The sequence below is a fragment of the Neolamprologus multifasciatus genome, chromosome 7, assembly GCF_963576455.1.
Source record: "Neolamprologus multifasciatus chromosome 7, fNeoMul1.2, whole genome shotgun sequence".
NCBI lineage: Eukaryota > Metazoa > Chordata > Actinopteri > Cichliformes > Cichlidae > Neolamprologus > Neolamprologus multifasciatus.
Window position 1 is genome coordinate 53,765,012 of NC_140445.1, and position 27,968 is coordinate 53,792,979.

General features: G+C 40.5%; 1 protein-coding gene across 2 annotated transcripts in view; it reads right to left on the reverse strand.

The window, feature by feature from the left end:
• Window positions 1-27,952, reverse strand: part of skor1b (SKI family transcriptional corepressor 1b) — a 34,529-nt gene extending 6,577 nt beyond the window's left edge. For both annotated transcript variants that reach the window (XM_085166871.1, XM_085166870.1), the window contains exon 1: window positions 161-27,952. The gene's annotated coding sequence lies outside the window, so the exon portion shown is untranslated. The remainder of the gene's footprint in view (window positions 1-160) is intronic.
• Between the last annotated feature and the right edge of the window lie 16 nt (window positions 27,953-27,968).

Here is a 27,968-nt window from a genome sequence, read left to right on the forward strand (position 1 = left end):
GTACTCCACGCTTAAAGTTCACGGAATTATATTTGCTTTAATATCTTAAACCTCTTCAGTGTATGAACACGATTATATCAAAGAGACTGCGCGTAAATAATAAGGAACACCCCAAAAACACTCAGTGCATCTGCTGCCCAAAGTATGTTCCCAAACTCACCTCAGACGCTCGCGCAGCTCTCCTCCGCCGTGAACAACAAAGCTGTGATCAAGTGAATGTCGGAGCAATGACAACTCCGCGCTGGAGGACTTGAAGATGTTTGCTTTAGGAGTGGGACGCAGTTGTCCGTGCAGCACCGCCTCCCTCCCGCCTCTCTGCTCCCCTCTCAATGTGTGCGGATGGTTTGTGTTGCGCCACCAGCAGCAGCAGAGTCCACATGGCAGGCAGACTGTGGTACAGCCCCCCCACTCCACGACAACGATCGCAATCAAGTGACGGCAAAACTTATGGCAAGACACTCCCACTCACACAGGCAGTCTGAATTAACTATGGATTCATGACCAATGAAGATGAGCTGATCTGAGTGCTTAGTCTTAAAGCAGCCTGGAGGTTTATTGGGTAAAGTGTTTAGAAAAGATACATTAAATAAATAAATAAATCGTTGTTGTTGTTTTAAGCAATCGGCTTTCTTATATTTTAAATATGATAAAGAATACATTTAAATTAAAAAAAGATATTATTTTATCATAATTCCGTCATGATGTGGTGTCGGCTACACGCGTTTCATTATTTTTTTGCTCCTTCTCAGGGTTATTTGGCATTATGCACGGAGGAGGCTGCAGTGGGATCAGGCATTCCGCTAAAAACAGCAGGGACCCCCCCAACACATTGTTGTGCGCGTCCGCCTATGAATACGGCGCTCAGGCCTTCATCACGTGCCGTGTTCCCACGGACACGCCGTTTACCAGCTCCCCGGCTTAAACACGCGCTGTGACAATCACCAGCTGCTCTATAAGGTCACTTTGGTGATCTCTCGCTTGGGTCCTTCCCTCTTTTTTGAAAGAAAGGCATCCACGAGAGGAAAACTGTGAAGCCTCGTGCCATAAACGACCAACATTTACCCTTTAAAAGCCAATAAAGGTTTGGATTAATTGTTTTCATCTGGCAAAAGTGCTGCGACAGGCAGTCATGTAATATTGATGAAGGTAACAGGACGCGATCCCGTTGGCCCCATCGACCTCAGTGGGGCAGAGCGGTAATAACAACTTATCCGTAATTGTTCACTTATTCTGAGAGGTGTACCATGTGATGCCACGCGAATAATAATAATAATAATAATAATAATAATAATAATAATAATAATAATAATAATAATAATACAGTTGCAAAATGCAAATAAAATGCATATTACTGATATCAGAATTATGAATTTAATGCAGATTTCTGTCCAGTCAGCGTTAAATGTGGAAGTAGAAACATTTATATTGGCCGAATGCAAATTAATGGGATTGTCCACGTTGTATGATAAAAAATATTATTTTATTTTTGCTAAAAAGGAGAATAAGATGGTGTTGTTCATCTCAAATGAGTAACCAGATTCAGATTGAATGGCAATATCCGTTGATCACTGAAGCAGCAGAGTAAACCCCGTTAACAGCCGGTGTTACATTCAGATGAATCAAAAGTTGTGTTGACAGACTGAACCACTCCAAATGAGCATGCTTTCAAGTATTAAAAAGACTGACAACGACCCTCGTCTCCTGTTAATGCTACAGACTTATTTCGCAGGACTCCCTCTCTGCAGGAAGTGGTGTGTAAAAAGCGATTTTCAAGCACACCTACAGGCGAGGAAATGGGAAAAGTAGCCCACCCTCCAAAAAAAAAAAAAAAAAAAAAGTCAGTGAGGTCATCGTCAGGTTCGTGCTTATTCTACCTTTTTTATGTGTGCAAGCCAGAACAGCTCGTTTAAAAGTGTGTCTGCATTAATCACAGTGCTGCATCAAAGTATGATAATCACCTGAACACTCTATTAAAATAAAAGTGCCAGCCCAGGGGAAATCTTACCTTACTCTTTAATTGTTTTGAAGCTTTGATAGGCTTTTTAATCTAAGATTAATTTATGCATTCTTAAATAACTCTACATATGATTAATAAGCTTGAAAATTAAAAGGAGACTGAAGCAATTATAACAAGTGGTTGGTCATCACCTCATTAGATGGTATTAGAAAGATGCAGTTTGTGAGTTAGTGTGTTCAAATGCGTGTATGTGTGTGTTTGCCTGATTAGGTTTAAAAGAAAAACACTGGAAGGGTAAGAGCAGCGCAAAATGTGCAAGAGACTGTTTGATGACAATCACTGGCAAAAGTGCTGCAGGCTAATTATTCTGGATCTTCCCGGTTTTTCATGGATATTCATGGATAAAAGACACGTGATCCAGGACTGATCAGGTACGCCAGCACGGCTCCTCATCAAGATGAAGTTGAGACTGTTCAACATGATTCCACCGGTGTTGATCGTGAGCTGGAAGGACAACAAAAGAGAAAGATCAGCTGTTTGAGAGGCCACCGGAGAGACGCGCTGAAAACAGTGAGACTTGCTAAATGCTCGCTAATGTGTAAACAAGTCATCACCCCTCTCCTGCTCTGATGTTTATTTGTCTCCTAAAAGCCCACCCCTGGGTCCTGACCCCCACATCCTCCACCGCTAAACGGAACATTTCTTCTCGCAGGAGGAGGTGTGCAGTGTGTGTGTGCTGAGTGTGAGTGAGGGGGGGAGTTCATCACAGCATCAAATGAGGCTGAGCGCAGGGACCCTTTTGTCACAGACAGGGACTCATCTGCCAATGGTGAGCTGTGAGGTCCTGAGGGAAGGAAGGAACAAAGGTGCTAAAAGGCTATGTGACAATGAGGGTGCTCCGAGGAGAGCCTTCAAGTGTGGGACACAGGCTGCACGGGACAAGCTGTGCCCATCACTCCGCAATTACTTTTTTGTGCAATCCAGAGGCCTTGTGCGGGCATTCATGGAGAGATGCAAGGACACAAGCTGCCATGTCTCTCTGAGCCTTGCTTGCAATATAGAGCTGACCTGAAGCGCATCGTAGAAGGCGTGTGTCGTAAATCACAGACTCGTCTGTTTTGGAAAAAACAGGCCAAAAGAAAGAGAGAGAAAAAAACCTCCTGGCAAATTCAAATCCTTTTTTTCTCATGATGAACTCTGCACCCATCAGAGAGCAAACATCACACTGATTCAAAGATGCATTTTGCCCATACTAATATGTGTAATACAATTAGATCGAGCGTGCAGCTAAAGCAGTCACTAAAGGCAATGAGCTTCATGATTGAAGATGCAGAGTTCAGAGCACAGAGTTCACGATCCTGATGGCAGCGAATGAAGATTTTGGTCGACGCTGGACAAAAAAGTAATAAAATAAAATAAAATAGAAAAATCAAAGGAAGAAAAATAAAAAATACACAAAGAAATCAAACGGTCGTAGCAGCATTTAACTTAACTTTGAGATCAGATATGTTAAGCTATATTTACCACCAGTACCGAAAAATAATGCTGACAAAAAGACAGTAATATACTAATATATTCTAGAGATGAACACTGTAGCAAATATGTGTTAAATTACATTGGAAACAACCTAATATGCATTAATTCATTTTTAACCTTAGAATTTTTAACCATAGAAGACCATAGAAGTTTTTTTTAATGTGTGAAGTAAAATTGACCTTGAAGAAAGCAGTTGACAAAGAAAAAAAGACCTCAAAAATAATTTTGCTTTTTATTTTCTACAGTATAATAAAAATAAACAGAGTTTTGTCAAACATAATATAACATAATCCAATCTGCATTTAAACTCTACGCTGTTCATCCCCAACAAGAACCAAGTTCAAAAGCGCCTTAATGCTATAGCAAACAGAGCTCTCTGCTGCTAATTCACAAGAACAACTCTTAAATTGCCATTATAGGGACTGCTTGAGTATTTAGGGACCCTAAGTTCTGTGCACTATCACTGTATGCTACAGTGTAATAAAGGAAGATACAGGAATTTGTCTATATCCAACCCCGAGCAGTTTCAATAGTGTAATGAGGAGTCAAGTGAGAATGGGAATTATCGTAATGATAACAAAGGTCTATGCACCATAGCTTGGGGCTGTTATTGTAGGGCATTACCATAAAGATGCGATGTGCTTGTATTGCAGGGTTTTTGTGAGGGAGCAGGCCAAAGCGATAATAACTATTAGTAGATGACAGTGCTTTGTGGGATTCCAGCTGTGGAGCCCAAATTTCCATACAGATAGAATAGCTCTGGGTGGATGATATGCGTATGTGGGGGAAGGGCTGTGTGACTCCAGTGGAGTCATCTGTGCGTGCGCGCACACACAATCAGGATCTGGAAGTGGCAAATCTCAGTGCTGGACTCAGCCTTGGTGTCCCCAGTCTTACTTGGGTGGGAGTGGTGGTGTTGCTGAGGAGAGCCTCCGGTTCAAACATCCCTGTCTCTGTGGAGGAACTGTCCAGAGTGCTGAAACAGCCTGCTGTTGCTCTATTGGCAGTTTTCAAAGTCGGGAAGTGCAAAGTGTGCGCGCGCGTATGCGTGAACAGAAAACCAGAGATTTCCATCAAGATCACATGCAGGTGAGAGGGCGTGCAACATACTTGTCAGCAACATGTCTAACACAAAAATATAAAAGCCTCCCTCCCCTCGCCAAAGAAAGCGTGTTTTCAAGGTTACAAACTTTGAAAAGCGCACGAATAAATATACAGTGAAATACAAGGTGCATCCAACACGCAGGAGAGTAAAGAGGTGTTGCTTAAAGGACAACACAGGACAACATTTTTTTTTAAGTGCATGATTTACATTCTTGTCACTATAAAACCGGCACACCAAAGGTGAAGAAGCAGCTGGTACAAACCAGAGACTCCGCCTGGTCACGTGACTGACAGGGGTCCTAACCACGGTTAGCTAAGTATTTGTTAAACATATTAAAAAAAACAAAAACAAAATACAACACACACACACACACACACACACACACACATATATATACAAGCTGGTGGTGGGATTATTTGACATCACAATACTTGTATTGTAGTTGATAGTCAGAAGAGATATTTAATTGCACTGGGATGCTTCAACTTCATTATCTGGTGGGGTTGTTTGACCCAGTATATTTTGTGAAGAGGTTAGGCTTGTGTATTAAAGAGTCTTAATGTTCACACTGAAATAAAAACAAATAATTATTGCATGGCTTTAAGTTTCTTCACTATTTCCCTGAGTTAAAAGTGAGCATGCTGGTGACTCAACTGAAAATTTCTCATGAATCTCTGACCTTCCACATGGTAACAGATGAAAGTGTCTTGACTAGAAACACACTCAGAGTATATATTTGCTTTATCTTTGGAGAAAACCAGGCCAGCTATTATTGATCTTTATGGTAAGTTAAGCTAACACTCTAGACTCTAGCTTCAAGTCTGAATGACAGATAGAAGAGCGGCATTGGTCCTCTAAGCTAAGTCGCTAACTCTCACCAGGGCCGCAAATGTGGGTATCCTCCAAAATGACAAACTATTCCTTAAAGAGTGAAAACTGGAATGGGTTTTACAAAGTAATTAATTTAACTTGAGCAGTGTGTCATTATGACCGTGAAAGGACGTGCAGATGTGAGGAATCAAGGCTGAGTAAGACAGAAAGAGAATGTGGTTGGAAGGTAAGGGTGATGAATTATCCATGGGAGGAGGTTAGGGTAATAATAGCAGCAGATGTGGTGGTAGTGCAGAAATCCAGTGTGCTGTCTCTTGTGTTCTGCACAATGAGGTAGTGTAAATAAGTGCAAAACATCTGTAAACAATGACGCCCATGTTTTCTGTCAAACAAACACAGCTGGTTCAAACTGGGCCCCCGAGATCTAGAAGGTAAGAGGGCTGGGATCCCGGGACTAAGCAGCTTTTCCTTTTTTCCTTTTTTTGGTTGACTTCCAATACCGGGCATGCTGTGTGCGTTTATGTAAGGGTGAGGCTAGCAGGGAGGAGACAAAGATAGTGAGAGCAGAGAGCGTGAGGACACCAATCACCCTGTAATTATCCCCCTGGTGTGTGAACTGCCCAACTCTCCGTCCTTGATAGATTCACCTGACCCAATAACACAACACACAGCCACAGCGGACTGGAGGCGGGATAAAGACAACAGCATAGATCAGCAAGGGATCAGCAATGAGACAAAGACCTAACATCTGGGAGCTGTGGTGAAATTAAAGAACCGTAAGACTGAACCAATCCTGTTCCAGCTTTCCATTAATAGCCTGGGAGCTGCTTGAGAAACAGCAAAAGTGAGGTAACACAGGATTCAATTTCATTTGATATTGAAGAAACACCCCTTGGCTTCTCTCTCTCATATTCCTTCCCTCTGCCGCTCACATCTCTCTGCCACCTTAGAGTGATGTATTAAGCCATTTAAATTAACAGCGGAATGACTTATTCTAATGCACCCGTCCCAAGGAGAGTCTGGGACGCTTGCTGGAGTGGGACATAAACACCACACACCACCTCTAGACCCCAGGCTGGGCGGTGATGCATGTCGCTTTTTCCGGATAGCCCAAACAATCTGGCCGCCACTCTATCCAAAAGGCAAACATTCATATAGTCATTACGATGTGAAGAGGGCGAATAACACCACTGAGGCTGTCATTACTGGACACAAAAACAACATCTCGCCAAGACGAGTAAATACACGTTGTTTCCGAGGTGGAACAGAGAGAACAACAAATCAGTAAATACACCAAAGTCCTATAAAGGAAATGATTTTTTTTCTTCTCTGGGAGTTTGAGGCAGCGAAGCAAACACTGTGTTCTTTATGAACTTCAGCAGCGACTTGTAAAATCTCACATTACTGCTTCTCATACTGTCTGTGTCTGATGTACAGATGTCTAAATCATTCATACTAAGGCCACGGTCAGCTGAATAGAAATGAGGATACAGTGGGTGCTTTGTCTGTCCCTGAGGGGGTGTTCAGAAATAGATCTGAGAAAAGCGCAGTTTGATTGATGCTGCTACACTCCGAATAATGATCGGTTCAGAGGTCAAACTACTTCAGTGACATGCATTATATCATTAATTACAGAGATCAATAAACAAAACGACTCAGTCCATATGTTTTCAGTGCACCTACGCCTCTTCTTTTTCATCCTCCTGGAACATTTCATAATTAATAACTGATACAAAAAGATGTTCATCAGTTATTGATCGCATTCATAGAATATTACACGAGAAAAATGTGGCATAGTAATTACACGTGATGAGAGGAGCACATTTCGATCTCACAGTTACATATGCAATTAAAATATTATTCATTACCTCTTAAATAAAAGCCTGGTTCTGAAATCCCATTAAATTTGGGATAATTGTGTGTGTTTAATTATAAGCTGCAGGAAGGAAGGGAGGAAGTTTCGGAGAAAGTAACAGAATGTGCTGTGACCTAGATAGCAGGGGAGACATTTTGTTTTAAAAGTGACCTTGCTGTGAAACCTCAGCTCAGAATAGCTCAGATTTTCCACAGACTCTGAGTGCGCAGAGCCATCACTGCTTCAGTTCTGGCTGAACACAGCATTAAAGCAGCGACTGGGGTCATGAAATCCTCGATTTCTGATGCAGATCTGAATGAATAATCCGATGTGTTAACGCACCGATGCGCAGAGAGGTGACAAAAAAGGGGGAAAAAAACAACATAAAGTTAGTTAGTGAGGTGTTGGTCCACTATGTAAACTATTCAGGAGATGATACTTCACTGGATTTTTGGATAATTGTTGTGGACAGTGGTATCCGTTATCCCACAGGATGTAATCTGTGTTAAATACAATGTAAAGCCAGTCAGGGACCACTCATTCTGACAGACCCCCATGTCTAAATATAAATGTTTAATTTTAGGAAGCAGGTGATCACTCAGAACAACTTTGCATTAATTTTCAGAGAAAAAGAAAAAAAAAAGCAGCGACCCCTCAACGGTTGAGTTTTTCTTGTATTTTCTTTCCTTTATAAACTACAGATGTTTCTGATACCTGAAAGTATATCGATTTAAAGCGAGCTGTACTTCACTTGAGTTCTTCTGTGTTAAACCGCTTCTACTTTGCTTTAAAATGGAGATGTTACAGCATCTGACAGATGCACCTACAAGTTATCAGAGAGTTAATTAAGGCACTTGCAGCTAGACTGAGCAGCTAGTTTGCTTAGCTTAGCACAAAGAACACGTGTGAGTGCGCCAACTTATTTTTACACTTCAGTTTTAGTGCCAATTAAATTAGAGATGCTGTTCTCCAACGCAAGGTTAGCTGTTTCCCCAGCGTTCGAGTTCAATTAAAGTAAAATCATGTTGGCTGTACCTTCATTATGTATGTAATAGACAGATATGACACAAAACCACAGATTCGTTTACAAAATATGATTAACATCTGATCATCCAATTATGGCATTAAAACATGACACTCATAAAAATATCTGCTATTTAATGGTTTCTTTAACTACTCATAATTAACGCATATTTTGCTGATGCTGCTCTCACACTTTCATCCAGCCAACCAAGTATGACCAGTTCAGGGTCATAGGAGTCAAGTGTCATGAGGCCTAGACCTTATCCTGGCTATCATAGGGCAAAAGGCACAGTATACCTTGGACAGGCAACCATTCATGCTTACATTCACACCCAATGATGTTTTAGAATAGCCAGTTAACACTACATGTATGTCTTTGGATTATGAGAGGAAGCCGGAGAACTTGGAGGGAACCCATTCCCATAAACAGGGAGCGCATACAAACTCCACACAGAAAGCCTCTAGCTGGCGGGTGAATTCAAACCCAGGACCCTTTTCCTGTGAGGCCACGCTGCTAACCACTGTACCAGAGTGTTGAAGTTCATATGTTTACTTAAGTTAAATTCTAAATCCGCACCTGTACTTCCAATGGAGTATTTTAAAAGATTTTTTTCTTTAAGACTTCCCGCATCCTGTGTATAAGTTCATGCATAAGCTGTCTGCTGCCCCGGCCCAGCATCCCCCGCTGTCTCCCTCAGAGCAGCGAGGCTCGGCCCGGTGGCTTCAACCTGCAGGCAGCCAAAGGACAGCCCAAGCGGAGCTGTCTGCCACTCCTGTGCTTCATTAGGAAACAAAATATAAGGTTTCCACTCCATTAGGAATGACTTTAGGAGTGAAAGCACATAAGACGCCGACTCACCTCATCAACAATGCATTGCAATAACGGCTGAGGATGAATGAGAGCGAGCAGAGTGGGGAGAGAGAAAACAGCATTAGCCTGTATACAATGTCTTTACAGCAGAGTGGGAAGGAAAAAAAATCATTAATGCAATAAAATGTGGTCAGATTAATCAAATGCCTCAAACTCTTATGAAAATATTACAGGGAGAGAATTTTCTATTACATCTAATGGTATCTAATCTAATACTGGCAGTTAAGGGCTTGGGCATCTATTTATTGTGAAACACAATTTAGGAAGTTTAAAGGGAAGCAGTGAAGCATGCATGCAGCATAGCCGTCAGGAACATAGACAGAGATCTTTTCCTGCTATTTTCTTCCCTCCAACACATAAAAGCTTACCATTAAAGACTGTAGGTCGCTCTGAGTTTGAGGGGAAGAATACACAAAGAGGCAAAGCAATATGTAATTAGCGTGTCATAATCAAAATGACCCACTCGGACACTTTATGATCAGCAAGACAAAATTACTGCACCACTGGTGGCAATCTGCGGCCATGTGTTAACACCATTAACATAATGAAAACACACACATACGCTAATAGCCCACCTTTTCATACAGACAAGGAGCTGAAGCGCAATGTTAATTTCACATTGCCTTTTCGCCAACCTGCAGGTTGTGGAGGAAATGCTGAGAAATGTGCAATGTCTTTTGTTTGTGTGTGTGTGTGTATTTTTTTTTTTTTTGCAAAATGGCTCGGAAGATTAAAAACAAAAGTGTTCGTGCCTCTTAAAACAATCTGCGAAAAGTACCATTCCCCTGCTGCACATCTCTAGTGAGAAACTCTATGGAAGATCTCATTTTCAATTAAAATCTCATTTGCTTGAAAGTTGAAATGAAATCATGTTGTGAATTAGCACATGAATTTACATACTGGGATGCCTGCCAGTGCGCAGGGAGACTAATTTACCTTAAAGATTGATTTTTCTAGAAAGGATTTCAGTGATGGCCTGAGAGCAATGATGCATACGTGAGATCTGAAAAAAAAGATCTGAAGGAAAAAAAAAACATTTGCCAGCATCCAGCAACAATGAAACTGAACTGTAAGATGTAACTAGTGAGGAAAAACTATTTTTTCTTTCTACTTATAAACAGTAAGAACTGTTCTAACAGAGAAAAAGAGTTTCCAGAAACTTAGATCAAGAAGGAAAAAAAATATCCCTATGAGGATGAAGTGGAAGTTAGTGAAGTGAAGTTATTTACCATTAAAGCGGCATCACTTGGATGGATACTCTGAAACTTCACATTCTTAATTATGGATTTAAGGTTATTTGGTCAAGATATGTTAAGAGACAAAGAAGCAGCCAGTGATCTTGTCATCATCTAGTGAGGAGAAAGAACAGCTATACTTCTCATCCACAACTAAAAACGTAGCGTCAATGGAAGTGCTTGTCCTTGTAACTTGTTAAGTTTTTAAGATGCCCACCTGCATCTAGCTACAGCTGATGGTCTTCCACCACGAATACACTCCTTCAATCAACCATCCACTTGGCCTTGGATTGTCCACATTAAATTACTTGCTCATTTCGCAAGGCCTTCTCTGACAAAGCGCCGCAGCTGTTATTGATTCATTCTCTCAATTAAATAAAGCTTTGCTCTCTCCCCTCCTTCTAAATACCTAGAGACCCCCTATCCAACACAATATCCATTCTTTTTACACTGCTAACATTATCAGTCTGCACGCAAAATTAATTCCCCCACTATTGCTGAAATAACTATAATTGCAAACTACACAGAGAGAGAAATTGGAAAGGGGGTTTTTAATATACATTTCCAGGTGTATTTTCCATTTGTTCAAGTCAATAACATTTTTCATTAACATTTGTAATAAAAAAAAAAGCGAGCTCTATCCCCTGCTCATTTCCTTTTTAATTCAGAGATGAATTTGCAACACTCTTTCCAAACTGCTATGAGCTACTCTTTCTCATTTAATTTGGTTTAAGACATCCAAATGAGATTAATGTTGGCCATCAACTATAAAACATCTTAATTTACATATTTATCAGTTGAATGAGCCATGACTCACAATAGGTAAGATGTATTAATGTGATTGCATGTTGATGCAACACTTTGATATAATAGAAAATCAATATGTGGATTAACATAAACAGCAACTGTAAGAGCGCGAGTTCTGCCGTTTTTGATGTTTATTGAGTTCTTTCTTTGATAGACTGAGCATGTGGAGGGATTCCTTGAAAATTCCATTTGCTACTTGAAAAGCACGACGCTGTTATGTGAACAGCTGCATTCTTTTGAGGAGGAAATGAAGAAAAAGCTGCGAGTCTGCCGATGTGCAAGGACATTTAGGTTTCTCCACAGACCGAGAAGAAAAGGAGAAAAGAAGAGAGAGTGAGAGACCCCTGTCTCTCCCCTCGCCTCCATTGTTATCCCACCGACTATCCAGCAGGTGGGCTGAAATCAGTGTGGCTTGGCCTCAGCTGTAGTGAGGTCAGCTCTCCGCTCGTCTGTGCTGGAATTATGGGCTAGCCTTTTGCCCATGGCACACAGATTTAGCCGTGACCCTGAACACGGCCTCCCCCAGAGGCTGACAAATTTTATCACCACATTTTCCCAACTTTGCAGAGAAAACCAGACCAACTTACCAACCCACAGCCAATCCAGGCGCTTCCCCTAACCTCATATCTCATCTCCGACATAATGGGAAAATCAGACCTCTGTGAACAGGAACCCTTTAAGATTCATGGGAAATGAGGGCATGTGCTGGGATGATGAGGGACATCTCACGGCTTTCACTGCAGTAAATTAGTGCAAAAGACTCGAAGAATTATCAGACACTAATTAACAAACTGTCACATAATTTAACAAAAAAACGGATGTTTGCACTTTTCTAAAATCATTTTTAGAAAAAAAAACAAAGACTGTAAATTCACAGTGCTTGTTAGGAGCATTTAGAGATATTTATTTTTACTTTTGCTGATATATTTATGATATGGGCTGTAGGTTTTCCTCTTTTTATATATATATTTTTTCAAATTTATGTCACTGAGAGCTTATAATGGTTGAGATTTTGCAGTAAATAAAACATATACATCATATAACGTTTTAAATGAATGTAAGCGGAATAGAAAACTGCTCAACAGTTCTATTACAAAATTGTGTGTCTGTTTTGGATGCAAATTTCTTCTGTAAAATAATAATCATTACAAGCATATTGAGAGTTTCTTTCTTTCTTTCTTTCTTTTTTTTTTTTTTTACAGTATTCGCTCCTCTGTGTTTGAGAAGCACAGAGTCCTACTCAAAGATAAAGAAGATGGGAAAAAATGAGCCAACAAAAGAGACCTAATAAATCAGAAAGCTCTTTGCTAGCGGCTGCATGCACATTAGACCACATCTTCAAGATTTTCAGAGCAAACCGTGGAGCAAAACTCCATTACCTCCTGACACAAATGCAAATGAATCACAACATGGGGTGGGAAGGAATTAAAGACCCTTCTCTAATCAATGACAAACCAGGATGAAATGCTCTCTTCCATGGCTCTGCCATAGGCAAACTTCAGGTCCCCTGAAAACACACACACACACACACACACACACACACACACAAACGTACTGTGGACACACATGCATGCACATGCTCAAAGACAGACTGACAGACTCGCATGCAGACGTCTGGCATGATCTCGCTGGCTTTTTTCCAGCTGGACTTTTCCAAAGTGCCGGTTCAGGGCACGAGCCCGCTACAAAGACGGCGTCTTGTCTTAACCTGCTGCTGCCTCCTTATTGCATTTCAGTGTATTTCAGAAACAGTATCGGATTTCGTCAGGTAGCTGGTGCTGGTCTCAGGCGGTGAGGTGAGAACGGAAGAGCTGTTTCCGTTCTGCTGCGCTCTCTTCTGCTCAGACAGATGCACAGGCCTGTGTAAATGACAGCCTGAGCCCGAGGATGTCTGCTGGCTGCTGCACGGCCTGCTACAGCCTGCAGGTGAAGTGTCTGTGGCGCCATATGGAGCAGGGAAAATTAACAACGAGAGGAAATTCTCCGCAACAGCGGGAGGCCTTGCTAGTCTCTCCTCCAAACAAAATTTAGAGACGTAGAGAAACAAGAGAGGGGGAGTGATAAAATTAATGGGGTTCAACATTTTAACACAACACCGACGGCAATGTTTGCACAGAAAAACAAGAATTCCCTTTACAGTTTAGTCACATTGCACTCCTGCATTATAAATCAGTGCCTGGCTTAAGTAGTTTGACCTGTTCTATAAATGTACATTAACCCTGCCGATGCTCCCTTCCAGGTTCTAGCGTGCTCTCCACAAGCCCAGCACAGTGGTTGTTAGAGCAGGTGAGCTGCCTCCTTCCCTGGTGGCTCCTTATGCTTTCTGCCATCATAGTGGAGGTGCCCCCTGTGGAGCCTCTCTTGGTTTGGGTCATTGATTACAAAGAGCCTCCTGGTTTTGTCTGACAGATGTGAATCCATGCTATTTAATTTGGAGAGTTACCCTCAAAGGGAGCACCATTAGCTATCCAATCTGACCACAAATAGTGTTCCATTAAGCAGAGAGTTTGAGAAGCTCTGGTGGTGTGTCTCCTGACAGCATGGAGGAAGCCTGGGCATATTACACTGAATGTTAAATGCTTGGTTGTTTAAACAAAAGGGAGATCTTACTTTAAAGAACGTCTTTGTTTTAGAGATACATAAAAAGTCCCCTCAGCGGGATTCTTCAGGCATATTAGAGCTGAAACTGTCCTTGTTTAGTGTCTAAAGAGGGTGGGGTTGGTAGTTAAAATGTTAATAAGTGCAATTCAGTTTTAATTTAACAGCCTTCTGCATTCCTAATTACTCCACTAGCTGTGAATAAATGAGGAAGAGAGCTCATCTCTTGCCCTCTGCTTTCAACACAAAACACATTCTTGCCATTTTCGATATGGAGCTAAAGAGGACTGCGAGGAAACTGATCTAAACTCATCCCCTCTTCATGAACAAAGCAGCGTGGTTCACTTAGTGGTTTTAGCTATTATTTTCCCAGTAGGTAGAGGCCTTCAAACCTCCGTAAGAGCGTTTAAGGATTTTGTTGATAAAGTAAGACGACTAGAGTGAAAAGTGTGAGAAGATTCAAAGAGCGAGGAAATAAAGTGAATGCGACGATCATAAAATGTTCTTTTTAAAACATTCAACAATAGCAGCATGCCTCTCTGTGCAGACATGGGATAGAGCTGTGCATAAATTACTTTATGTAATCATACAATGTAGATTAGCATGATAATGGTGGGTGTTAATAGATGCCAGGAAGCAGGGAGTGACAGCACTTTGAAATGAGACATGCTTGGGGCAGTGGGCTCCACACACACTCATGCATACACACAGCATTGGGGAATAGCCAGTGAGGCTCTCGTGCCATTACGACAAATGTGAGTGACGGGGAAGAAAGCCACATCTAGCTAGCTGCCTGAAGGCTGCTACAATATTTCCACAAGTCTATAGGCTTCTGGTCTCATGGGGAGCTCTATTAATTGTGAGCAAAATGGTCCACTATTAGTTCTAAACCTTTCAGAGACCAGAGGACATCTTACCCAGCCACCCGGGCCAGACTGAAAAGCTGGCTAAAATAATGCCACCCTTGATTAGCCCCACAAAAAACACTCATCAGAAAATGGTTAAATATTTTTCAAAGAATGGCATTAAAGCTACTCTAAAGATATTTTCAGTAGCTTCTTCCTTTGAATTTGTTTTTTTTGCATAGGGGTGCAGGGGTGGGAGGGGGCAAGATCATGGAATAAAAATGATAAAAGTCTAGAGGGTATGATCAAAACACTGCTTTTACAGCCATGGGTGAGATGTAAGTAAGCAGATCAGGTGAACTGCAAGTTTAATCTCCTCATGGAAAGCCAAGGTGAAGAGCCGCCTGCAGGATGACGGGACTTTGAAGAAAACCCTGCGGTCACCCCAAAACCTTAATTTCTAACAGCATTGCCGTCATTAGTTAATCAGACTAAATTCAGCCCCCTGCAGAGACAAAAGAGGGACGGCAAAGACACGGAGAGATAAACCTAAGGATAGGTCAAGGGCACTTATTTCAAAAGCTCCCTTGAACACAGTTGGTACATTCAAAAAAGAATAACAAGATCCCACTTCCTTTCATCCTCCAAAGCCCTGGCAGATCACAAAGCCTGGTGGGAGTGCAAGGTGGAAACATAAGGACCTATAGATTTACAGACCAAGCGTGTGTGACCACTCCTGTGAACTAATCCGAATCAGAATGGCTTTAAGACAATAGCAATTTGATCAACCCTGATCCGGCTTATCCACAGGCCACCCAGATTTGCACTCATGCATGGTGAGAACAGCATTAAAACCCTTCTCTGTATAGTCTGAATGCCGCATAAGGATGTGTGCATTACGTTGTTGTAAAGGCCAATAGGTAGATTGCGCTGGCAGTTTTTTACAGGTCGCAACATCACTGAATTCTACACAGATCGTCGATGCGGGTCCATACTGTTTATCATGTTTTGCATGCTCTTACACAAGCCTTCTTGTGATTTTCCCCACTGACCTCTAACACGTCCCTGGTTAGGACAATGTTAACAACCTCCTGAGTCCAGGACTATAGAAAATGGGGCTTCTGTTTAGGATGACTGCACTGCTGACCTTCTGACGGGCAGAGACGAAGAGAAAGCTACATTCAGATCTACATTCAGATCTGGGGGTCAGCATCACCACATAAGCACTCCGAGGAGAGCTGAGTGAAAATTAATTAAAAACGCACGTGTGCCGTGAATGACAGGCCGCTTTTGTTGGTTGTCTGCATTGACGAAGGAGGCAGGACGGTCCTACGTCCCTGGTGCTCACGAGCCCCTGGTGGCCTCAACCATTGTCTCACTGCCAAGCTCTTGTCTTATCAGTGGCAGCATATCAATGAAGCTGCTGTCTTGTTTGCGCAAATAGTAATTACAACATCCATATTTCTGTGCGTTAAAACAATCACATCTTAGGAATAAGGAGGATTTGAGGAGAAGGGCGGACATTTAAAAGGCTTTTGGGAGATGTGCCAAGATAAACAAAGAAATCTCATCTTTGTTTCTACCCATGCATTTAAGAAAATAAATAGGCACACATATCAACCACATATACAGTTCAAATGACAGTCCAGCAATCTCTCGGATAAACCTTTTACAGTCTGTGCTCTTCCCACAGTGCGATATAGCAGAAAAGATTTAGAGTGCAAAAGCATTTAAGCAGGATGAAGCTCAGAGTTTAATGTGGTCCATCAATCCCATTCGCACAGGATTGCAGCCTCTACATCTGTCCTGCGAGACCATCAGAGTAGTTTAGTGGCATGTTGCAGTTTAAAGGTGCAACAGAAGAGTCAGGTAACAAGGGACAAAATAGTCTCGCCAACTCTCAGTTTTAACTACCCAGGTTCCCTTTGGCCCACACTCATTAAATGCAGAATGCATTTGTCCTTGTAGCTTTTCACACACGCACACACACACATGCGTGCACAGTGAGAGGTTTGTTCACAACTCAACACATCCAAAGGCATTGGCCATTAGGTGTAAATGGATGGTGTTCTGCCCAAGTCTCAGCTGAGCACATGTTTCAGGAGCAAAGCAAATGCAAAGGCCAACAGATCCATTAAACTCCATCCAATAACACGGGAACCTGTCTTACACCACAAAGATGACTCCTCTGGCAAAATGAAAATGGGAGGGTGGCTCAGCCAAAATATCTCAAAAGAAGAAGTTCAAAAATGATAAAAACAAGCAAACACACAGATATTATTTAAGGCGATCTACCAAAGAGAAGGAAAAGGGAGTAGATGATACAATCAGCAGAGAAAATTATTGTTATTTGTTTTAATTTAAATATATGACCTAAAACAGAGTCAACCAGCAATTACTTTTTATAATAAACATGTTTTAGTGGCAATTATTATCTAGTTGAAGCCTCTTATGTTATAAATATTAGCATTTTTTTTAAAAAAAAATGTATATGTAAATCCTAAAATATCTTCTTGATCTTCAAGTGTAGATTAGAAAAAAATGACATCCAAAGATCATGTCATTTTCACATTTTCTAAAGTTTTATAGAAAGAAATAATGAAATATATAATCAGAAGAAAAACACAGTGTAAAGTCCTGTTTCATTGTGCAACTGCTTTTTTAAACACTGACAAAACAGCAAAAGTAGAAGCGAGTAATGTACATGGACTCGGGAGTTATTCATGAAAACACTAAATAAGACCATCAGACTTCCAGTGAAGTAAAACTATAACATGTGTAGCGATATAGTAATAGAGTTGGTAAGACAGCCAGGATATTGCAGCACATGTATAGTTTAGCATGCTTGGCATAGAGAGTCCAGTAATCTTCAGACCTTTATCATTTAATTGGTCAAACTCATTCTCACCAAAAACTCATATTCTGAAAATATGAAAACTTTAATAAAACTCACACAGATAAATTTAAAAGGCATGCTGACATTTCTTCCAGTGTTTCTCAATGCAACACTCACATGGTCATGGGTTCATCAGAAAGGCCTTTCTCCCTGCACTTGTAGCTTAATAAAAGAAATCTCTTTACATGATTCCAGTATAAAAGATGGGGATGAAGCATATTTTTGGTGAGAAAATACAACATAAAGGTCACCTGAAGCTTAGACTTTTCCCGACCACTGGACAGCTCTATATACTGTTGACTGCTTTTAATCATTCTATTAAAAAAAACTGTGCAGCACTTAGAGTCCAATAAACCTCCCTCAGACAACTGAAGATGTGCATAAAAAGAACTAATAAAAGAGACAATAATATCTTTGAGAACAAAAAACAGACAGGGCTCAGTGGGAGACTCCAGGCCAGGCTACAGGGTCAAAAGAACTGCGGTAAGCTCAATAGCCACAGTCAAGTGACTCAATTACCACATTTGCTCTTTGTGTTGACCCCCTCAATTAGTGTGGAACTGTAACAATCTGCCCACCAAATACAGTCATTCATCACCAACTGCCCAAACTCCCGGCCTGCTTCTCGGAGCCACCTCACTAGAGAAAAGGGCAGGCAGAGGTCAAATTAAAGTCTGGGTTTTGTAACTACCTTCCTTAATATCCTCTGTTTGACAGGATGAGCTCTGATAGGGTCTCAGTCATTAGACATGCAGTGCAACATGCCATTAGCTACTGAAGTAAGGGCGAGCAAACCTCCTACCCTCAGAGTTTGCTGAAGGTTGTGGATTTCAGATCATTCACTGTCTGATGGCTCCAGCTGATTGTTATGTTTGAGAGACAAAAGAAAATGTTGGTACTGAAAGTTACAATGTTTTGTTATCTCATATGAATTCTATTTAGTCAGCTGTAACCTGTATAATATTAATGATACATTGCATTAGTGATATTGCGTTCTTTCACCACATAAAGAATAAACTAATGTGCTGCTGCAGCACACAGTTGAAAAAAAAAGTTAATTTTTTTCTCTAACATGCCAGTACTGACTAAACTTTAGCATTCTCCAAATGCTGATTAGCAGTTATATTAAGGATTTGAGATGACATAATTCTTTGATGGCACCTGTTTGCAAACAGCAGCTACAGGAAATGCTAGGAGCTGAATTAAATCACAACATAATCCAACAGCGACCACTGCTTTGTGTATAAAATCAAAATGCTGCATGCTGTGAAGTGGTTGAGGTGCTGTGGCACGCATAATACTAACAGAAAGGCACATTTATTTCAAACCTAAAAATGGAACTATATCTATTGTATTGACTCCTATTGAAACAATAATGAGCATTTTTGGCTACAGCTCCATAGGGCCCCATTCATATTAGACTATCTTGTAAGCAGCTACCGTGAAACCAGAAGTCCACAGAGTGGGAGCTCTTGATGATATTCAGCTGCCATCTCGGTTACAGGGGAGGGGAAAGTTGTCCATTGCACAGTTTTAATCATAACTTCATGCCATATGCCACTAAAAAAAAAAAAAATAACACCATACGATCGTCACATAAATCTAGATATGTGGGGTGTGCAATCTGAGCTTTGACAGGAGCTTGAGGATTGGAAATTCAAACGTAAAACCAGAAACAACTGGGTAAAAAACACAGAAAAAGTTAAAAAATGTGCAGGCTAATAAGTAAATCTGCACCTTCCTTCTCAATTGTAATGAACAATGTTCAAAAGGGCTGCGGTAAGTAAGGATAATGTAGGAGTAACTAAAAGAATGATAGCACAGATATCCAGATAAGGTCTAAGTGGGTGTTAGGTGGGTGTCTGTTGCCTTACTGGCTCCTGCCATGCTCCACTATTCAGCTTTTGGTTACACTATGATCACCGGCTGGCAGAGCCGTGTTCCTTTCACCCATCTCCTGCTGTGGTTAGGGTTGCAGGCACAGTAAAAGCGAAGCACTGATGATTTAATTATGATACTGGTTCATTCAGTCACTGAGGTTAGGTTTCCAGTCGAGGGTGAAGCAATATGAGCTAGGTTTGGTTTATGTTTACCGGAGCACACGTTGGATCCCAAGCAATAACATTCATTCTCCTGGGAAGGCCAGCCAGAGGGTGCAGTGTGTCTAGGGTTAAAACGTCCCAGCCTGGCATGCCGCTTAGCTCTGTGTGCAAGACCTGTCACTCTGCTCTTGGAAGCCTAGTTTGTTCATGATAGATAGCTATCCACTGTCCGGCTCCCTGCACCGGTTCATCTCCTGCTTCCCAAACTGAGTGACGCACCTGACTCTGGGGATTCAGTTACTTGGAGATCTGCTTCACAGGTCCCGGACTAACTGCTTTGATTAATGACCAAAGTCTGCGTCTAAATAGTAGCAATCATAACTGATAATCATCCCAACCTTGTAGTTACTTAACCCCTAATCTCATTTTATGTAAGACAAAGTAAGGCAGCTAACCAGAAAGATCCTCCCTGGCTTTTATTTCACAAAGCAAACCCCTCCCCATGCACATGTTCAGTCTGCTGTGACTCCAGGGTCCTCTCTTCACTTTTCAGGCTGACGGCTTGCTCTTCCTTTAAACTACAATCAATACCTTTTAAGCAAAATTTGCATTTCATAATTAAAGCAAGAGAGAGATATCAATTTGAAGCCATTATGCACCAGGCCTTATGTTGTCTGACATTTAGTTGTGATTACACCAGTGCCTGTATATTGTCATGGAAGTCATTAAACTGCTGTCATCTCAACATGTTTTCCCGGCCTCATTAACACTGCTTTCATACGGCAGTGTTCACACTGCTACGTATGAACTACAAAATTTACTTAAAACTGAAAATTTACACAATATAATAATTTAACAACTATTAGAAGAATTGCAATAGAAACATTGTTCGGAGTTCACATGCATTGTGTCCAGATGTTGACATTGGGTTAGGGTACCAATAATTACATTGTAATTACCAAAAAATGTTTTATGTTTCTGTCATTTTTAATCCACCAGTATGTGCAAGCTCTTTAATCAACATGATATTACCAATGCTAAAATATGATTGTTATCTGTTAACTTTTAAATGTACTGTTCTACAAAATTGCAGGAAAAATAGTAAAATAAAATAATAGTAAAATAGTAAAGCTCAATATTTTTAGCCATTTACTTTTCCTGACTGGAAAACATTGTTTTAGTGGTTGAATGTTATGTGTGATTAATTGTTAACGTGAATTCTGCTGCTATTTGCCTGGAAATAAAAATACAATTTCTTTGTTTTAAGTAGACTTAAATCATTTCTAAAGTCAAAGATCTCTAAAATATTTGTATTTTCATGTTTTTATGACAGGTGGGCTAACAAATTTGTTAAGCGCTGTTTAGGAAAGTGGTTATTAATCAGTGTTGAGATTGCTGTTTCTTGACAACAGCTGAATTTGTCAGTGACAACGAGTTTAGTTTGTGGTGAAGTTTAAATTAAAGACTTTAAATTATTATTATTTTTTAAAGTTATTGCCTTGAGATGACATGATCATTGTGGACTGGTGCTATATAAACAAAAATGAATGAAACTGAGCTGAATTTTTGTTTGGTGCTAATTAACAGATCTTAGTTTGATGCCATGTTAACCTTTGATGGTCAATTTTACACGCTAATTGTCACCACACTCACTGTAGTATTGAGAACTTAAAACTGGCTGCACTGTGTCTTTCTTCTTCTTTTGGTCAGAATTTAAAACCTTAACCTTCTCTCTAAGGTGTACAGGAGATGTGCAAACAGTGCAGCCATGTGAGACTGAAGTGAGCCTGACCCTTGAAACGCTGCCCCAGCCACCAGCTTCTTATTTACATTCCAGTCTGGGCTGCAGCGAACACTCCGACATCAACAATTCATGGTGTTTTACAAAGCCTCAGCTGAAACAAGGAGTTCTGTTACAAATACCGGCACTCTAGGTGAATGGCTCTAAGAAAAGAAGCTAATTCTAATTTAAACTTTATGTGGACTCTTTAAAAAAAATTTTTTTAGCCCTTTGAGGTCTCTGCAATACTCGACTGTTAAAAAACTAAAATCGCACTCCTCTTTACTCAAAAGGAAAACTGTTCTGTTCAACATTTCCCCATTGTGTCAAGCAGAGAAACAGTTTTTAAGTAGCAGTATATGATGACATTTATGCTAACACTGAGAAAAAAAGCGTTCTTTTGAAAATAGCTTGTAAATAAGTGAACATATATATTTCGTTATCAAAGATGAATCCGGCAACAGTGCATGTTCTTCTGGAAGTGCAACAAATAATAGCAAAGGGAGTACCTGTGCTATTTTTTGTTGTTACTTTAATTAAAAAGAGAGATGGGCGAATGTACTTGTGTGTATTCAAACAGCTCTCTTTCTCTGTGTAACTCTACACGATCCTGTCTGACAGATATGCAGAAGAAGAAAAAAAGCCCAATAGAGCACCTGGCAGAATTATTTTCTGGTAAGGCAATCTAGTATAATATCCCACATGACCTGCTCCACACAAACAGCCCATGCATAGCGGTCAGCCTGGTTGGGCTCTTACAGGAGTCCCTGCATGTTCATGAGGTGGAGCACAAAACAAATTACAAAGCAGGTAAATGGCCACAAGGCTTGCACTTAGTTCCTATACTGAACACACAGGAAACATCCCACGCTACATCTACTCTGTGGAGCCTGCTGCTGGAAGCTAAACGATGCTGTCGGTGCTAATAATCAATTCTGTGGGATTAGTTAAAAGTGGAGGACAAAACTCTAACAAATCAGGTGGCCTCTTTCTAAAACGGCACCATAAAGACATAGAGCAGCAGAGCATATAGATTTTCCACAGGGCTCAATTGTGTGAGAAGTTGTTGGGCTTGCATTATTGACTTTCTCAGTATGGTGGAACCGTGGTAGTTAGGTGCCTTTCCTCAACTCTAATTATGGTGTCATAAACAGGAGAGACCATTAATGAAAACCACTCATGGCTTTAAAACCGCAGATAGGATTTGGAGAGTAAAGACGAGGTGGGGGCTAAGAGAGACTCTTAGCGTAGTCTTGGTATCAATCACAGCAAACTACTCCTCTGTTGAGTAACGAGCATGAGAGGTGGTCAATAAGTCAGCCAGAGAGTCAAAAGACTGTAATAGAGACACAGCGGAGGATGGGAAACAGATGTATTTGACCTGAGAGCGCCTGTCGTGTTCATGAAGCTGCGGTTGTGCATCATCCAGGAGAAAAAGTCAGTGTGCCACATGCTTGTCTGTAAAAATCAATATCATGCAACATGACTGCACTCTGTGAATTTCCTGCAATATCACGATCAGCAAAAGACCTCTTGGCAAGACAACTGCATGTCGGTGGGTGAGAAACAAACTGCAAAAGTCAAATGCCACAAATGCATTTTCCCTCCTCTGAACATTTGAGCAGCGAAGCAGGTCACGTCACGTTCAGGTGCTCTGTGAGGAGGAAGATCGATACAAGACTTGCTGCAAGTGACATGAAGCCGATGGACACTGTAATGTCAGATTTGTTTGATTTGAACTGCTTCATCATTTTTACTAATTTGTAAGAACAGACTCTGGAAAATGGCGTCTAAACACTGCAGAACAGGAACGGTTAGTAAATATAGTTACATCTTTCTAATATTAATGAAACTATTTTAGTTATTTTTGGGGGGACTTTACTGCAACACCCTGAGGAGATACAGAAATCTGGCAGAAAATCTCCTAGCTTTCTAAGCTGCTCATTTATGCTGCTAAAGTCAAGCTGATTGTGTGTGCAGTATATATCCAGATATCACAAATTACACATCTGCTTCAAGTGGTGTGTTAGTTCAGTACATAATATCTCTACATAAAGTGATTTGGATCAGTAAATGTAAAATTTAAGAAATTTTAAGAGGAGTAACAGGGGTGTGTCAGTCTTCCAGGACATAGAGACACAATTATCTCACTGCTAACCATGAAAACAATAGTTATCTGCAATCCTTTAGATATTAGATATCTCACACAATACTACGAAGATGTGTGGGGGAATCCTACCTATTTCCCCACACATACATCTAGAGACATATCCTTAGAGACAAGATGAACCAAGGCTTGAGTTCTGCTGCACGCTGGCCGCTCACAGGGCCCTGCCAGATCTGATTACGTGAAACGTAAAGAGACTAAATTCACAGAACTGCAGCAAGATTTCCAAGATGCTAGAAGAACCTGCCGACCAAGTACCCTGAAAAACAGAGTGCGTAAGAGTGAAAAAGAGAACAAGACCTGTCACAGCCATTTAATTTAGCCATCAACTTACCCATTTAGGATTGTTTAAAAAATATTTTATTAGGGTAGTTTGAATCTTAATGCAAAATAACTGGAGGAATAGAGGTGTATTAGGAGTAAATATAAGTATGTATAATTATGTTATATTGCCTGATGTTGATGAAAAAAGATGATGAAGGAAAGTCTGATCCACCTTACCTGGATAACTAAGCACTCATCGAGATAACCTAGGCACGTAAAAGCCATGTAACAGCAAAATCTTATGTTTGTAGTTATGCAAAGCCACAGATGCTGCATTGTTTAGTGATGGTAGCGAGGTTCCATCAGATAAAGATGGTTGGAGCCTTTATTGTATAGGCTAAAAAGTGAAATGTATTTAATATAAGATTGGGCTGTATTTGAATAGCTAATTGCATTTGTTGTAGATTTATATAGCAATATAAAAAAGCAACATCTTTTTTTGATATCCTGTAGAAATAAACTACACTGACTGTAGAAATTCATAACCAGTATTTTGCTATAAAAAATTAGCCAGTAAAGCTTTGAGTAAAAAGTAGTAGTAAAGGGCTTGTTCTAGTTTTTCTCCCGTTACAGGGTTTGAGCACCTTTCCCACTGATGGTGTGGCATGTAGCACTTCTACATGCATTTACAATATGATGGCCGCAGTAAAGGCATTTTGATTTTCTAGAGTGAGAGGCAATAAAATGTAATTACAACATGTTTTACTATTAACTTCAACAGCCAAAGCAATTTCATGCTGTCTGTAAAAACAGTATCCAACAAGAGCGAAAGGCAGAGTCATGGTTGAGTGGCGGGGAGCGCGAGCGAGGCACTGATAGCCCTCTGTGGACTAGACCACGCACAAACACCAGACAAATCTATTTCAGACACATATTAGATAAATATTTATATGCAATAAACTGTATCAATAAATCCTCTGGGCAGGGGAAGCTATTCCACAGTATGTCGATAACTGATTTCAGCAGCAGATAATCATTTTTCTCTCAATGGTGGAGCTTGATATGACATCGATACATGCTGTCAGGGTTCATTTTGGCTGTAGCAGTTAGAAAGAGCATCAATGAGAGGATATGGCACCCTTCTATTCAGCTCCATCGATTCACGACTGCATGTTAACGGGGGGAGAGGAGCTGGCTGTCATGTCTTATGTCTTATGCTGTGTGTTGCATTAAGCTGCGGGGAGACTATGGGCTGCGTGGAAGGTCTGCAGCTCCATTTGACCGCATTGTTACTGAGGACACAGGGGATTCAAGCCTTTTAATTGTCTCACTGAGACCTGGCCGCACACAAGTAGCCATGATACACAGGAGGGGGACGGCAGAAGAGGGTTCACGGGCCTGAAATGGCAATTGCACAACAGTACTCTGATACGATGAACATATACAATCAGTCAGGATAAAGATCTCACCCTTGGCGGCATGAAAGGGGGAAGTGAGCAGCGCTCAGGAAAAATCAATACGGAACCGCTCATTTTGGAGGGACATGTGTGTCACAGTCAATAGGAGTTAATAGGCTGGGTTGTTCAGTGAAGACAGGCGGCTTGGGAGAGCAGCCCACTCTGACAGCTTAATACATACTGAATGGCAAGCTGGCTGCATGTAACAGTCACTATGGACACATCAAGTGTGGAATGGAACCTGATGGGTGCAGGCAAAAGTTAATTATAGAATAGAGCTGAAGGTCTTACACACAGAACTACAAAATTACCCATCCAGTAATCAGAACAGACAGATGCAGCTGACCCGCGGTACAGACGAACACACCACACACATTTACTCATCATTAACCATGACTGTAATACACTGTAATACACACCGTGGAGGAAAGTTTGTTAAGCAGTTGCCGGACTGAGAGATGCTACTAAGCGGCTATTTTATAATTTAGAAAAATCTTCTTACAACGTGAATAATTAACTGAAGACAGCAATTGAAAGCATTTTCCTAAGCAAACTTACTTTCTTACTTCACGTTAAAATACAGAAAACATTTGACATGATTTTAACTTATTACTGAGTTTGAAAAATTCTAACGCAACTTTAATTTGCTTCAAAATCAAAAATGGAAACTAAAGCTGGTAGACACACGCACACACACACACACAGGTCTTTTTTAATGTTTTCGTTTGGTGTTTTGCCTTCATTGAAACAGATATAGATGGGAAAAATAGGGAAGAGAACAAGAAAATGATATGCAGCAACGGTTAGAGAGTCAAACCATGGATCCATCTCCTGAAGGTATTTTAGCTTACAATGAAGCCTAGTGACATCCTAGGACTCATTGTGCCCTAGTCACCCGTTAAAAATGTCCTATAATGGCACATACAGACAGCATAAGAATTTTTCCAGTCAATTATAGTACAGTATAACTGGCAGCTAGATTTGTCAGTTTAAAAGTGTTCCTATTGTGATCTGCAACAACAGTTTCTTACTGTAAAAAAGTCTTGGTACCTGTAGCCGTGTGTGTTAAGGAAACGGGGAATTACAGCAGAGCTGGTATCTTGTCATTGTTCAAGAAAGAAAATAAACTTAATTCAGTCCACATGGCGAAAGACATGTAGCTATAATTTACAGTAATAACGCTTTTATGATGTTACAGCAGAAATGCTGAAGTTACGGTATTGGGGCAACCAAACAGGTGACAGTACTGGACTACTGGCACATCAAAAATGTTGATGGAAATTACATCACACATTTACAACAACCTAAAGTCTAAAAAAAGGTGTAATTTGATCATTTTTTCTTTTTAATTTAGGGACCGTTATGCATGCTGTATATTTTGTGTAATTGCTAAAACACATTTGCCATCTGAAGTTGTTTTAAATGTGCTGCAGAAATAAACTTAGTACTTCGTTTGTGTTTGTGGTGCATTATTGTAAAGATTTACTGTACAGTGAATGAGTATGGCAGCAAACGCTTTTGACCTTCTTGTGTCTGAATGGCACAGACGACTCTACACAGACAATTTCCTGCGTAGGTTCTTGCACATATGCCGGGACAAAGAAAAACAGCTAAATGCTAATGTATATCACTGCATCATGTGTAGATCTCCTTGGGCTCCAATTAAAAAGCATTCGCCAACATTTGATCACAGGTTAATTGGCTGGAAGGATGGGTTAGGGACCTCGTGGTCAAACAAACCAAAAACACATTTTCCAAGGTTCTGTAATCTATTTTGCCTTCAGTTGAATGAGATCTAGACAGGAAAAGGCTAATAATAGCTTAATTAATTGGGGTCTTGAGGTCATGCTGTTTGATTCCATAAAGAAGGATTCTCCTCTTAATTAGTATCCATTAAGACCTAATTTGGATTATTATCATCTCTTAATTTTATCCATCTAATTAATAATTAATTACAATTTCAGTTTACAGTATAGTTCAAATTATGTGCTACATTTTATTTGACACATGACAGGAAACGTGCGGGCCATGGATTAATTCAGAGAAGCAATTTCTGATACAATCTGTGTTGGAAGAGTCATCCCAAGAACACAGTTGGTTTTGCATTAAATATTAGGACATATCAAACTCGGTTCATCACTCAGCAATGATTCTAACTCAGGAAAGGCAAAGCAGTCATACTGTACTGAGAAAGAATGAGAAAAAGAGAACAGAAAAAGGGTTTTGGCTCCAATTGACATTTCAATAAGTGGAACAGAGCGTTAGCAATCTATTCCCAACTTTTCTGAAACAATTATTGAGATGGTACCTCCAGGCGATGTATGCTCCTGGTCCCTGGAGTCCTGCTGGCTGAAACAGTAATTGACTAAATTGTGGAACACATCGGGGCCATTTACAAATTTGCCAAAAATGAATCGTTTAAAATGAAATGAGGGTGACTCTCAAATTAGCAAGGAGTATGATTGAGATGTGGCTCTGGGAATTAAGGAACATGATTTAGAGCTCTGCAGAAAGAAGCATCTGTGAATAGTCCAGTGTTACTCACCACCCTGCTCTGACTCGTATTTAAATATTACTGTACTTTAACAGATGTTCAGTAAAATCTGATCTCTAAATGATAGATAGATAGATAGATAGATAGATAGATAGATAGATAGATAGATAGATAGATAGATAGATAGATAGATAGATAGATAGAT